The 12,432-nt window shown below is 38.5% G+C and overlaps 1 long non-coding RNA gene across 1 annotated transcript in view; it reads left to right on the forward strand.

Annotated features, from left to right (window-relative positions):
- The first annotated feature begins 1,407 nt into the window (after positions 1–1,407).
- The window catches only part of LOC109493935, a 131,965-nt gene continuing 120,940 nt past the window's right edge, over positions 1,408–12,432 (forward strand). Inside the window, exon 1 of the long non-coding RNA XR_006588846.1 lies at positions 1,408–1,637. This is a non-coding gene — a long non-coding RNA (uncharacterized LOC109493935). The remainder of the gene's footprint in view (positions 1,638–12,432) is intronic.

The following is a 12,432-nucleotide window of genomic DNA, read 5'->3' on the forward strand; positions in this document are numbered from 1 at the left end:
TGGCCTTCTGGATTAAACACCTTATTGAGTTGTACGGTCTTGGGCTTGTGAATTATTCTCATGGAATCTATCTTCTTCATTCACAAAATGGGGATAATAATAATAATAATAATATCTGTCTCATGAAGTTGTTCTGACAAGTAGATAATATACTTCAGGTTTCAATAACAATTAGATATCCTTATTTTCCTCTTATAATTTTGGTCCTAATGGGTGTTTTCTCCTTACCTTGGTGTGTCCTTTGGTACTGTTATAAATTCATTCTGTTAATGCATCTTTATTGCCTTTCTATTCTAATGTTTAGGCTTAGTTCACCTAAGGGAAAGAAGAAAGGAAATATTTCTTAAGTAGTTAATTTTTTAAATGTTTACTTATTTTTGAGAGAGAGAGAGAGACAGAGCATGAGCAGGGAAGGGGCAGAGAGAGAGGGAGACATAGAATCTGAAGCAGAATCTGGGCTCGGAGCTGTCAGCACAGAGCCTGACACAGGGCTGAAACTCACGAGCCATGAGATCATGGCCTGAATCAGAGTTGGACACGTAACCAACTGAGCCACCCAGGCGTCCCTTAAGGAGTCAATTTAAAAAAAATTTTTTTAAATGTTTTTATTTATTTTTGAGACAGAGGGAGACAGGGCATGAGTGGGGGAGGGGCAGAGAGAGAGGGAGACACAGAATCTGAAGCAGGCTCCAGGCTCTGAGCTGTCAGCACAAAGCCCAACTTGGGGTTCAAACTCACAGACTGTGAGATCATGACCTGAGCTGAAGTTGGAGGCTCAACCGACTGAGCCACCCAGGTGCCCCAGGAGTCAATTTTTAAAGAAAAATAACATACCTGATGGTAAGAGTCAAAGCAGGTGACAAACTACCATTATTTTATTCTGTCAAACAAAGATGGAGGTAGAGTCCAAGGTTTGTGAAGGGAAGCAGGTTTCTGGATGAAGTGTTACCCAGCCCCCTCACTCCACCCCCAGCACTGTGCTTTATGATTATCATTTCCTGATTAGGAACTTCCTGTTTAAATCACTGGCATAAGTTAAAGGACATTCAGGTTCTCTGGAAGGCAGCTTCCCAGAGTAGGGCAACAATCAAGGCTTTCCATTTTTTCCCTCCACCTTTCGCCTGCCCAGCACAGTCCTTTGGAGTGGAGCAATGGTGCTGAGGAGTCCACAGCTGCAATACAGCTGTTATGTGTCAGGCCTGGGGCTCCAGACTTGGGATCTAGTCCTAGTTCTTCAGCTTCTTATTCCCCATAGATCCTTGAAGGGATCTCTTGCCTCTCTCAGGATCTGCACCTTTAAATGGGCAGGTTTCAATGGATGCACAGACGTACCTAAGGGCATTTTGTTACAAACACACAGGTCCAGACCTCACTCCCAGAGGTTTTGGTTCAGAAAAGCCAAAGGTGAGTTGTTCTTGTGAATCACTGCCTCTAACCCAAGGTACCTGCACATAAAATCCTAGGTGTCTTCCATTTATGGTATGTGGCATGACTCACCCACCTATTGGGATATGAAGAACTCAAGCAAGTTTTCTTTTTCACAGGATTGTCACCCAGGCTTGTAGCTCTCCAAGTGTGGTCTATAGGTCTCCAGTGAGCCATGAGGATCTGTCTGAAGGCCTCAGAAAGAAACACATGTGAGTCCTTTCTTTACACTTTGGAAGTGAATGACACAAATTTCCATAAGTTGATATTTTTGTATATTATTAAGAGCTACTTGCCAAGAATCTAGTATTAGAAGTTTGCCCCACCCCCCTCTGAAAGCAAAGCCTTAGACAAAGACAGGTGAGTTTATTTGGTACTGCCATTCCTTTCTTTGGTTTCATGATGTGTGGATGGAGATCGAAGAGGATAGGACTTAGAGAAATGAATTTTAGTTCCAGACTAAGCTTTGTCATTCCCCTCACTGTGGACTTGGAAAACCACTCTGCTTCTCAATTATCATCCTTATCAAGTGGATATAACCAAGTTCTGATTCACTGTGTTGCACTGAGACTTAAATGAAATGGTATGAGCCAAAATGTTGTAGGAATTGCTGAGGGCACCAATAGTTTATTGTTTACTTGAAGGTCTAATGTTTTCAACTCCATCTGGGGCTGTGGAGGTTTAACACATACTGGATTGCAGCCCTAGGATTGCTGAGTGTGCCTGGAGGGAGGACCAGGGAAATCTGTAATGAAAAAATTCTTTCTGGTTGAAACTGTGGAGCTTTAATGCGTACTGGATTTCAGCCTTATGATTGCTGAGTGTGCCTGGATGGGGGACCAAGAGAATCTGTAATGAAAAAATTCTTTCTGGTCAGTTTTGGTAATCAGCCAAATTTGAGAACCACTAAACTAGACTGTGGGTGTCATGGAGCAGGGATTATGACTTATTCAACTTTATATTCCCACTGTTTGACATAATTTCTAGTATATGGTATAGTCAATAAATATTTTTTGAATAAATAAAAGGCCAAACCCCTATACTTAACAAAAAAGTGCAAAGGCACAACTCACCAGGAGTTACCCCATTCCCCTGATCTGCATGTCTGTCTGATCTACTTTCCTTCACTGAATTAGTTTGTTTGTCCTGGAAATACCTGAGCTAATTTATACTCATTATTATAATGCTTGAGCAGCTTGTACTACCTTATGTTTAGAATCACCATGAGTGACATCTTCTTTTTCTACTCCAAAGGTGGTTGTGAAGATTATAAATATAATAAATAAAAAGTTATTTCTAGGCTGCAGTGTGCTATAAATATATAGGGAATTAATGTTATTAAGAATATGCTAAGGAGCTTCATGGTTCTTCAAAACTCAATAGATAATGTGGCTGTAGAAAAGAAGATTCTTTCATCAGAGTCTCTAGCCTCACAGATTCACTACTGAACTCACTTTAAAGTGATTCAGAGAACAGACTTAAAATAAAAGGACATGGGGAATTGAAATTATAAGGCTAAGAAGAGGCGTAAAAGCCAAGGCCATCCAAAATAATATAGAGAGATCTCAGTATTAATATTAGGAAAGTGTAATTCAAGGCCGAAGATGTTGAATAGATCAAAAAGGAACCTTTTGAAATGATAGAGTATGCGGTCCATAGGGAATACACTGTCATGAATAGTTATGCATCAAAGAACATAATAGTAAAATACAGAAAAAAAAATCTTCAAAAAATCCATGGAATAAGAATAAGAGGAAGAAGAAGAAGAAGAAGAAGAGGAGGAGGAGGAGAAGGAGGAGGAGAAGGAGCAAGAATGAGGTGGAGGAGGGGAGGAAGAGGAAGAGGAGAAAGAAAGAAAGAAAGAAAGAGAAAGGAAGGAAGGAAGGAAGAACTCTGACAGACTCAAATTTATAGGGGGAAAATTGTTACACCTCTTTGGATCTTTGGCAGATCCAGCAGATGCAAAGGTAAAGAGGACATGGACATAATTTAGGAGATATTTTTAGTATCAGTGTACAAAGAACCCTACAAACAAAGAAAAAAATCTTTTAAAAAGCATCTATGGAACAAATCCTCACCAAGATTTTAAACCTAAAAACATCCTAATAATTTCTTCAAAGAAAGATAGTATTGACCCAGGCTGTCCAATATAGTAGCCATGATTCATATATAGTAGCCATGATTCATATCTGGCTATTGAGCGCTTACATTGTAGAAAATAAGGAAATTAGAAAAATAAAAAAACTATGTTGTCTTAGAGGTCTACAGTCAAGTTGGTGAAAGAAACCTACCCCTGTGCAATGGATATCTAATTGTTCTTAATATTGAGTGTGTATTGTGAGCCAGGTTGCAGGATCTCACATTACCTGTAATCCTTTCAAACCCACTACAAGGTTAGCATAATTATACCCACTTATTAGATAACTAAACAAACTCAGCCATGTTAAGTGGCTTTGTTTAAGACTTCAAAGCAAAGCAGTAAATGCGTGATTGGGATTCTGGCTCTGATGTCCATGCTGTTTCCAGTTCATGAAACTGGTTCCAATGTTCAGCTACATGAGTGAAAGTCCACAGGTTATAAGATAGGAATTTGGAGGTGAGAGAATTGAAAAACCTAAACCATCACATTTGCTTTGATTTGGTTGGCATATCTTGGTTTAGTATTGGGAACTTCAACTTTATAAGACAACAACAGTAGGTGATTGTTTAAGGCCCCTTTCAGAATGTAGCAATGAGAGGTACTTTGGACAGGTCAGCTTTTCTAGTATGTAGTGGGTATTATTGGTTTCTGCTAGAAAAGCCCTCATATCATGATACTGCCTGCAGTCACATGTAGGGGGCACTCCTGACATGTGTCCTATTAAGAGTTCCCTGGAGTTTGGGTTGTCTGTCCAAGTAACATTCTAATAGTGACTTCACATTTGGACACATTGCAGTTAAAGCTTCATTAGCTACAAAATAAACTGCCAGAATTCATTTCCATCTTTTATTTTAAGAGAAAGGGGGAAATCATATGAAAATCCAGAATTAACAAATTTCTTGGAACATTCTAGTCAGTTGAATCCATTTCAACATATACTTTCCAGGCTCCTAATGTGCGTTGACACCAGGGACAGAGTTGTGAAAAAGACAGAACAGTAACTCCAGGAAGGACCATATAGATTTTATTGGTGTGTTATTTTTTCAGTTATAACTGGAAATTTTCCCAGGTCAACTCAGGAGATGCTCAATCTTAGAGTAATACTTGGATAGACAACTCAAACTCAGGAAACTCAGGAGATCCCTCAGCCTGATGCAACGATATGCATAGGAATAAGGAAGAAGAATCTCAGTAACACAGCTGACTCCCAAAAGACTGGCTCATCATGAAAGTACTGGAAAGTTCAGGACCTTCCCAGAATGGCACTTGACTACTACCACTGTTTCAGCTGCCATGTACAAATTTCTCTTTAATAATAATCATGTCTGTTAAATGTCAGGCACTATGCCAAACACTTTCCAATTCTGATGATTTCTCTATTTCATATTGTCTGCTACTTCTGGACTGTTCTTCCTTTACATTTGAGCTTTGGTTTCTGATTCTGTTATAAATGTCTCAGCTCACTGTGCCTGGATTTCAGATGATTATAGACTTCCTTGATGGCTCCACTTCCCTGATTCATCTAATTTATGGTCCCTCTGTTAAGTGCCAGTATTGAGCTAGGTTCTGGAGTTTCCAAATTTAATGAGACAGCATGGGTCTTAAAGTGTGTGTGTGTGTGTGTGTGTGTGTGTGTGTGTGTGACAGAGAGAGAGAGAGAGAGAGAGAGAGAGAGAGAGCCCAATAAACCAACACAATCCAATTTTAATCTTAAAAAGATCATTTTTCATGGGTGGAAGATGCATTGGGGTGGTGAGGAGGCAGCAAGGGAGAGGTGAGGGGAGGCAGGAGGCTATTCTAGTAATCCAGGTGAGAATGATGCTTGGATTACAGTGCTGATAGTAGAGATGAAGAAAGAGGAAAAATGAGAGCACTCATTAGGGAGTAGCACAAGACACTTATTGGTTGCTTGGATGTTGGATATTAGCGAAAGGGTAATTTTTCTATTTGAGCAATTGAGTTGATGGGATAACTCTGAGGAAGTCCAGAGAGTGGGAAGTGGTATGGAGAATAGAAGATGTGGAGTTTGAAACGTTTTATATTTGAAATATCAGGGAGAATATGTCAAATAGTTGAATTTGTAAGAGTGGATCTCAGAGGAGTTAGTTAACTGAAGTGGAGATATAAATTTAGTAGTCACAGCATACAGATGGCACTTGTAGCCATGGTCACAGAAGAGATAATGGAGGGAAAGACTATAGAAGGAAATAAGAAAGATCCTCCAAAGAATTCTAAGCTCAGAGGGTTGAGGAGGAGCAGCCAGGGACTGAATAAAATGTCCCAGTGAGGTGGGAGAAAAAACCCAGGTGATTGTGGTGTTATGGAAGCTGAGAGAGAAGCCATAGGATGGAATTCAGAGCCCAAGAGGCTTTTAGTAGGCTTGATGACACTTCCTTCATCATAATAGCCTAAAAGAAGGAGAGAATGAGTACAAATACTTTAGGCTTGAGCATGGGTGGTGAGAAGTTGAGGGAGTTTGCTTCTGGTAATTTGTATTTTTCTCAACTAAGTATGAGGCAAGGTCATAAGCTGAAACTGGTTGGAGGAAGAGGTGTGGGAGACATGAGGAGAGAGAAATTATTCACCTCAGTGAGTGGGAAAGTCAGCCTGTGAGAGAAAGATGGTCAGCCCTCTGGGCAGTTGTGAAACCCCATTGGTACCTGGGACCATTACATTAATGTGAACCCTGTCAGTCCAGTTGTGTGATTGTTTTCTCCAGCAACATATAGCTGCTGGGTGATACCTCAGAGGAAGTGGATATTTGGTATGTGAAGGCCAGAATGATGGATGGGCCATGGGCAAGGAAGTTGAGGAGATTTGCCAGGAAGTAATTAAAACAAATGCTCATGCAATCTAGGATGGGCAAGAAGAGAAAGTCAGGAGAGACTAAGGGGTGCTGAGAAAACGGTAGGGATTGGAGGATAAACTCAAAGAATTGTGGTAGGGTGGGGGGGCTGTTCTAGAGCATATGATTCGGAACAATGGAATGGGGTGGTCAGAGTTTGAAGTGTATACATTTATATTTTATTTAATTTTTATTTACTTTTTATTATTTTTAAAATTTTTTGATGTTTATTTTTATTTTTGAGAGAGAGAGAGAAAAACAGTGTGAGTGGGGGAGGGGCAGAGAGAGAGGGAGACACAGAATCTGAAGCAGGCTCCAGGCTCTGAACTGCCATTACAGAGCCTGATGTGGGACTTGAACTCACGAACCACCAGATCATGACCTGAGCCAAAGTCAGACGCTTAACTGACAGAGCCACCAGGTGCCCTTATTTTTTATTTTAAAAAATGTTTATTCATTTATTTTGAGAGGGAGAGAGAGCACGAGTGGATGAGGGGAAAGAGAGAGAGAGAGAGAGATAATCCTAAGTGGGCTCCATGCTGTCAGCATAGAGTCTGACATGGTGGGGCTTGATCTCACAAACCATAAGATCATGGCCTGAGCTGAAATGAAGAGTCAGATGCTCAACCAACTGAGCCACCCAGGTGCCTCACATTGGTATTTTACACATAATATCGTTTCTATTGGTGGAAAAATCGAGGATGTGACCATGGCAGTGGGTAGCCTAGATAGGGGGAAGGAAAACGTGAAGGAGCAGGAGACCAAAGTGCTGGACAGGTTTATGTGTGGATGTTGATACCAGTGAGAATGATACAGAAATTGGAATGAAGAGGAAACAGTCAGGGGCTCAGTTCTTTAAGGGTTAAGGGAGTGGTCAGGAGGTCAGGAGATAATATCAACAAGGATGTGTGTTCACCAGAGACTGTTTTATGAGTAAGGGGGAGGAGGGTTTGGAAGAAGAAATGGGGAACAAGGAGGACACCTTCCCCATCTTAAGACTCTGATGGTGTGGGGTATGAGAGAACAAAGCACCTTCCATTCAAGAGACTATAGGAGAAATAGTGTCTCAGAGAACAGCCAGATTTCAGCTAAGGCAAAAAGAACTTACCAAGAAAAGTTGATGATTTATGAATATTTGCTGACCCCAGAGTCGGATTTTTAGAGGGTTGTCATGGAAGGGTTTGTTGGGGGAGGGATTGAGCGAGATTAGGAGATGTACAAAGCAGTATAGAGATGTGTACCCATCTACTCCCTGTTGTCTCTGCAGAGCCAAATTTGCACTATAGGTAACCAGCCTTTGTATAGGCTCAATAAGGGGTAACCTGTCTCTACTCAAATTCTCTAAAGCCAAATGGCAATGACTTGGGTACTGAATGTAGCTTCCTGTACTTAAGAAGGTACCTAGAACTATGTCCCTCAGCAAAGGGTAAGGACAGGGCAAGTACTCTGAGGGCAACGAATTCCCATAGAAAACCTTATCCAATCATAACCACTTTTCAAAACAGAAGCCTTCTCTACAGCACAGTCAGTAGCTTATGTTCAAATATGTTTAATTAATATGGCAATATTTCTAAAGTCTAGTTCATATTAGCAGACATGTACCTAAGTTATTTTTTTAATGTTTTATTAATTTTTTTTTTTTGAGAGAGAGAGAGAGAGAGAGAGAGAGAGAGAGAGAGAAACAGAACGTGAGTAGGGTAGGGGCAGAGAGAGACACACAGAATCTGAAGCAGGCTCCAGGCTCCAAGCTGTCAGAGCAGAACCTGATGTGGGGCTCAAACCCATGAATCGTTAGATCATGATTTGAGCTGAAGTCAGACACTTAACCAACTGAGCCACCCAGCACCCGTAAGTTATTTTTAAATGCCAAATAAAATGTCAATAGAAGGTCATATAATCCCCCTTAGATTAGCAAAGATAATAAATATTGGTAGTACTCATGGCTGTTGAAGTGAGGGAGGTGGGTACCACATTACCCTATTGGATAGAGAGTGAATTTGTTTAAAATTTGTGAATGATAACTTATGATATCTTAAAATCTTAAATGCCCATATCCATTGACATTAAATTCCACTTTCAGTAACCTAATGCATAAAAAAATTCTCACTGTATTTTAGGTACATAATGATGTATTTTTCAGGGATGCTGATGGCAGGTTTATTGAAATAGCAAGAGCTTCAACAATCTGTTCATCAATGGAGAAATGGTTTGAAAATTACCTTTGCACAAAGAAATACTAGACAGTAATTTAAAAGAATAAAGAACAATGACAGCAAAGACAGATCTGCAGGCACTGACATGAAAGGATATCTTTGCTATATGCATAAGCAAAAAAGCAAATCATAGACCAGTATGTATAGCAGGACTGCGTTTTTGTAAAAGAAAATGTATATGTGCTATATATGTGTGTGTATATGTATATTACCAATTCTAAGACTTACATTTTTCATATTTTCATGTCTCTGAAATTAGGATGTTTCTTACAACGTGTGGTGTGTTACAGTTTCATTGATAGTGGTCGTTCTTTCTTGGTGGTACAGAAATTGATGGCACATTTTACAATTGACAGAAATTTGGCAGAATATGGCAGGTAAATAGATGAGTAGAGAGAAAGAAAGGTAAGAATGTATAAGCATAGGTAAAAGGATACACATTGAATAATTGCTAGATGTAATCTTTAGGGATGGGATTGAAATGATAATAGGTGGCGTTTTTTCCCTTCTTTTTAAAAATATTTCTTCCAATCGACATTGAATATGTAGATTCCGTGCTCCTGGATAGGAAGAACAAATATTGTTAAAATGTCGATACTACCCAAAGCAATCTACATATTCAATGCAATCCTTATCAAAATAACACCAGCATTCTTCACAGAACTAGAACAAACAATCCTAAAATTTGTATGGAACCAGAAAAGAGCCTGAATAGCCAAAGTAATCCTGAAAAAGAAAACCAAAGCAGGAGGCATCATAATCCTGGACTTCAAGATGTATTACGAAACTGTAATCATCAAGACAGTATGGTACTGGCACAAAAACACACACTTAGATCAATGGAATAGAATAGAGAACCCAGAAATGGACCCACAAACATATGGCCAACTAATCTTTGACAAAGCAGGAAAGAATATCTGATGGAATAAAGACAGTCTCCTCAGCAAGTGGTGCTGGGAAAACTAGACAGTGACATGCAGAAGAATGAACCTGGACCACTTTCTTACACTATACACAAAAATAAACTCAAAATGGATGAAAGACCTAAATATAAGACAGGAAGCCATCAAAATCTTCGAGGAGAAAGCAGGCAAAAACCTCTTTTATCTTGGCTGCAGCAACTTCTTATTTAATACGTCTCCAGAGGCAAGGGAAACAAAAGCAAAAATGAACTGTTGGGACCTCATCAAAATAAAAAGCTTCTGCACAGCGAAGGAAACAATCAGCAAAACTAAAACGCAACTGACAGAACGGGAGAAGATATTTGCAAAAAACATATCAGATAAATCTATAAAGAACTTATCAAACTTAACACCCAAAAAAACAAATAATCCAGTGAAGAAATGGACAAGACATGAATAGACACTTTTCCAAAGAAGACTCCCAGATGGTTAACAGACACATGAAAAAATGCTCAACCTCACTCATCATCAGGGAAATACAAATGAAAACCACAATGAGGTATCACCTTACCCTGTCAGAATGACTAAAATTAACAACTCAGGCAATGACAGATGTTGGCGAGGATGTAGAGAAAGAAGAACTCTTTTGCACTGCTAGTGGGAATGCAAGCTGGTGTAGCCACTCTGGAAAACAGTGTGGGCGTTCCTCAAAAAACCAAAAATAGAACTACCCTATGACCTAGCAATTGTACTACTAGGTATTTATCCAAAGGATACCGTTGGGTTGTTTCAATATGCACCCCAATGTTTATAGCAGCAGTATCAACAATAGCCAAAGTATGGAAAGAGCCCAAATGTCCATTGACTGATGAATAGATAAAGAAGATGTCATATAGGTGTATACAATTGAGTATTACTCGGCAATCAAAAAGAATGAAATCTTGCCATTTGCAACAACGTGGATGGAACTAGAGTGTATTATGCTATGTGAAATTAGTCAGAGAAAGACAAATATCTTATGACTTCACTCATTTGTGGAATTTAAGATACGAAACAGATGAACATAAAGGAAGGGAAGCAAAAATAATATAAAAACAGGGAGGGGGACAAAACACAAGAGGCTCTTAAATATAGAGAACAAGCTGAGGGTTGCTGGAAGGGTTGTGGGTGGAGGGATGGGCTAAATGGGCAAGGGACATTAAGGAGGACACTTGTTGTGATGAGCAGTGGGTATTATACGTAGGGGATGAATCAATGGATTCTACTCCTGAAATCATTATTATACTATATGCTAACTAACTTGGATGTAAATTTTAAAAAATTTCTGAATTTAATTAAAATTTTCATTTGTGGTAAAAATGACCAAATCTTAAGGAACACTTTGGTGAGTTTTCATGGATGTATATGACCCGTGTAACCATCACTCAGAATAGATTTAGAATATTTTCATCTTCCCAGAAATCTCCTTCATACCTAATCAATCAATAGTCACCCCTCCTCCCCATAAACTCTATTGCCTTCTATCAACACAGATTAATTCACCAGTTCTGGACATTAAATAAATGTAATCATACATTTATGCATTCCATTCGTCAAATGGAATAAAATGAGATGTTTTCTTTCGTGTCTGGCTCTTCTTTCACTTAACACGATGTCTTTGAGTTTCATTCATATTATTTGCGTGGCAGTAGCTTTTCTTTCCTTGTTGCCTAGGATTACATTGTGTAATTATACCATTCTTTATTTATCCATTATTCTGTTGGGACATTTGAGGTATCTTTGCTTTGGGACTATTACAAAATAAAGCTGTTGCATTCATGTACCTGTCTTTTTCTGGACATATGACCTTAATTCTCTTAGGACTGACAGCATGGCATTAGAATGGTTAGATCATAGGGCAAGCATATGTTTAGCCTTAGTAGATATTGCCAAATAATTTTCCAAAGTGGTTTTACCATTTTCACTTCCCCCTGCAATTTATCAGATTTCCAGTTGCTTCACACCATCATCGACACTTGATATTGTCTGTCATCCTAATTTTAGCAATTCTGGAGCATGTGTAGTGTTATCTTATGGTGGTTTTAATTTCCATTTCTCTGACTACTAATGATATCAAACACCTTTCATATCCTTATTGGCCATACAGATATTCTCTTTTTTGAAGTCCTGTTTTGCTCATTTGAAAATTAGATTGGTTTGTTTTTTTTAGTTGACTTATGGAAGTTTTTATATATTCTGGATGTGAATCCTTTGTCATATATAAATTATATATATAATATAATATATATTACATATACTATATATAATATATATAATATAATATAATATATAACATGTATGTTATGAAATCATCCCAAATATTTGTGGCTTTTTTATCCACTATGGTGTCTATTCATTAACAGAAGTTCTTAATTTAGATTAATGACAATTTATCATTCTTTTATGGTTGTGTCTTTGATATACTATAGAAAACATTTTAATAATAACATTTAAAGACATTTAAAATATATATATGTGTATACACACACACACACACACACACACACATATATATATATATATATATATATACAGTAAAACCTTGGATTGTGAGTAACTTGTTCTGTGAGTGTTACACAAGGTAAGCAAACATTTGTAATAAATTTTAACTTGATAAGTGAGCTATGTCTTGCAATATGAGTAGTATGTGACACTGAATGTCACATGATCACAAATGAGCCAGTGGTTCTCAAAATTCACTTTGATATATGAGTGCTTTTGATTACAAGCATGTTTCCAGAATGAATTATGCTCTTAAACCAAGGTTTTACAGTGTGTGTGTGTGTGTGTGTGTGTGTGTGTGTGTGTGTGTGTGTATACTTATTTATACATTTTCTTCACTTATTGTTCTGGCTAGGACTCCAGTTC

This window comes from Felis catus, chromosome D4 (genome assembly GCF_018350175.1).
Source record: "Felis catus isolate Fca126 chromosome D4, F.catus_Fca126_mat1.0, whole genome shotgun sequence".
Classification (NCBI taxonomy): domain Eukaryota; kingdom Metazoa; phylum Chordata; class Mammalia; order Carnivora; family Felidae; genus Felis; species Felis catus.